This window comes from Oryctolagus cuniculus, chromosome 1, assembly GCF_964237555.1.
Source record: "Oryctolagus cuniculus chromosome 1, mOryCun1.1, whole genome shotgun sequence".
Taxonomy (NCBI): Eukaryota; Metazoa; Chordata; class Mammalia; order Lagomorpha; family Leporidae; genus Oryctolagus; species Oryctolagus cuniculus.
This window is the reverse complement of record NC_091432.1, coordinates 116,125,393-116,128,887: the sequence shown is the minus strand read 5'-3', so window position 1 is coordinate 116,128,887 and position 3,495 is coordinate 116,125,393.

The following is a 3,495-nucleotide window of genomic DNA, read 5'->3' as shown; positions in this document are numbered from 1 at the left end:
TGTAAGTTATTTAAACTTTGTCTTCTTCCTTGGAAGCTCCTTTATGTCACACACATACATATGACATGAAATTTAACCTCACAATGACAGATGTTACATCTTTCTTGTTCTCCGCTTTACTTTATATACCTAATATAGTGTCTTGCTCAATAAACCATTGACAAATGAAGGACCAGATAACTAGACTGAGAGACATCAGGTCACATCCCATGTAGACTACTATCTTCAGTAGTCCTGTCATGCAAATATTTCAGATTCTATGTTTCAAAGTGGAAATTGATTAACACAGGTGATATTAGATTAAAATACCTAATTTTTGCCACTCATAAAAGTAAATTTCAAGTCTAACCACAAAAACGAGAACCAAGAAGTAGCAGAGGAAAATACAGGAGGAAACCTTGTGACTTTTATGCAGAAAAGATGCTCTTAAATAAAAAATAAAAACAAAGCAAAACTCAAAGCCACTGGGAAAAACAATGCACCAGATTTCAAAACTTTAATGCTACAAAGTCAAAACATAAGCCATGACATTGAAGAAAATATTTGCAATGTGTTTGTTCAATGATTGTTATTTTGAATACATAAAGAAAAACTAACAATCAACAGGTAAAGGATGAAATCCTCAATCGAAAAATAGGTAAATTCATAGGAAAACTACCAGGGACCAAAAAAACATATGGAAGGATGTCCAGTTTTACTACTAAACATGGAATGGCAAAATGAAATGAGATATCATTTTTACCCATAAGATTAGCTAAGATATGCAGGTTTTACAACATGAAGTAAGGGCATGGGTATGGCAAAAAGTATGTATATTCTTATGTGCTTCTGCTAGGAGGGTAAACTGGCAAATCATTTTGGAGGAAAATTCATTAAACATATGGAACCCAATGCCTTTTGTCTCTGCTGCCATTATTCAGTCCAATAATAATAATAGTAGCTTCCTGTGACCCAGCAATACTATTTTCTAAGTTTCTATCCCAGAATAACATCTGCATGTATTCACATAGAAAATGATTACATGGCATTATTTGTGATAGTAACAATTATGTATGCCCTATACATAATCAATAGTCAAAAAATGGCTATTCAGATCATGGAATGTTATGCAAAAAGTAGAAAGAATTTTTAAAAAGTGTATGTGCTACAATGAACAGATTTCCAAGGCCCACTGCTAAGAGAAAACAAATTGAAGAATTCAACATGAACATACAGCCATGTAGACATGAACACACAAATCAACACTATATATTTTCTATGGCTACATGTGTTCATAGTGTGTAAATATAGAAAAAGATCTGGAAGAGAAAGACACCAGACTCATAAGAATGGTTAACTTCTGGATATAAGGAAGCCAGATCATTGGTTTTTGCTTTTGACAAAAGCTCTTTGCCCTGCCCAGCTTTATTTAGACTTTTGAATCTTCACCTGGGTCCACCTGTACATTTCCCTGTAAAATGCAATTTTAGCAAAATTAGTTTAGCAAAGCTCCCATTCTTGGTATCCAATCAGGTTCCTCATCTTCCAGCATCCCAAAGTGATAACTAACCACCTGATGTGTCTTTAACAAGAATCCTGTTAAGTGGGTTTAACCAGAACCCTCCTTACCCGAGTTTCCTCTGAGTCATTTTCTAGACAATGACCCCTCGCCTACTCCTTGGCTATAAATTCCCACTTGCACACCCTATATTTGGATTTGTATCCAATCTCTCTCCCACACTGCAAGAACTCATTGCAGTGGTCCTCATACCTATCACAATGGTTGTGAATAAAATCTGCCTTAACGTGCTGTCACAAGTATCATTGCCTAGTTTTTTCTTTAACACTGTAGTATATTAAATGTTTACAAGGACATCTTTAAGTATTATTTTATACACTTAATATTTTAAAATATTAAATGAGTCAGAGAAAATATCTGGCTCACAGTAGGTTTTCATGAACTGCATATTCTTATCTGTGATGGTTAATTTTACTCAACTAAGAGATCCCTAGATAACCAATAAAAGATTATTTCTGGGTGTGACTGTGTTTCTGGAAGAGATCAGCACTGGAATTATGGACTTATGGAAGAAGCTCATTCTCGAGATCCCAGCAGAAAGAACGGGCCATCAAAGAAGGAGGTACCTTTCTCTGAAGGGAGGAGAGAACTTCCACTTTAATTATGGCCTTGTCTAAATAAGGTCGGAATTTGTGAACTCAAGAGGTTTCCATAGCCTTGGCAGCTCATGACAAGAGCCTGAGGTGATTACTGACATCATAAAAAAGATTGTCAATTGTTAAATCAACAACGGAAGTCACTGTGCACTTACTCCCCATGTAGGAGCTCTGTCCTTAATGTGTAGTACTATGTGAATTAATGGTAAAACTAGTACTCAAACAGTACTTTACACTTTGTGTATCTGTGTGGGTGCAAACTGTTGAAATCTTTTCTTAGGATATACCAAGTTGATCTTCTGTATATAAATATAATTGAAAATGAATCTTGATGAAGAATGGGATGTGAGAGGGAGTGGGAGATGGGATGGTTGCTGGTGAGAGGGAGGTTATGGGGGGAAAAACCTCTATAATCCAAAAATTGTACTTTCAAAATTTATATTTATTAAATAAAAGTTTAAAAAAAAAGAAGCTCACCCTCAGTAATGCGAATGGGTGTCATCCAAACTGCTGAGGGCTCAGGAGGAGAAGAAAAAAGTAGAGGAAGAGCAAATTCAATCTACTTGGGCTAGGACATCCGTCTCTGGTGCCTTGGGATACCACTTCCCAGTTCACTCCCCTGCAGACTCCACGTCTTGCACCTGCATCCTACTGCAACCCTTCCAGTTCTAAGGACTTATGCTCTGGGCGGAACCACACCACCAACTTCCCTGGCTCTCTAGGTTGCAGAGGGCAGACCAGGGGACTTCTCAGCCTCCACAGCCAGGGGAGCCCATTGACACAATAAAGCTGCTTTTGTGTAAATACTGTTTCTTGGAGAATCCTAAGACATTCTCCCAGCAAAAATGATTAACACTTCAATTAAAAAAACAGTAAATAGATCGCAGTCATGTTTCATGAAAACAAAATGTGCTGAGCAGTAGTTGGGAAGGGAAGACACATGGCACCTGCAGAGTGGCAGCATCCAGGGTAAAAGGCATAGAAAGAAAGGAAAATGCAGGCAAACCTAGAAACACTACACATTCTGGCAAAGACCAAATGAAACCAGGCAAGAGAGTCTCTCTCTCTCTCTCTCACTCACACACACACACACACACACACACAGGAAAATCATTAAAACATAACTACTGTCTCACAGAGTTTCTATTGTGTACCAGTTAGTTCAAGATGGGGCCAGTGTGATGGCACAGTGGGCTAAGTCAGAAGGATGCCAGCATACCGAATGGTCCCCCACTGCTCCGTTTCTGATCCAGCTCCCCACTAACGGCCGGGAAAGCGGAGGAAGATGACCTGCATGTTTGAGCCCCTGCCACCCACGTGGGAGACCCAGAACAAGCTCCT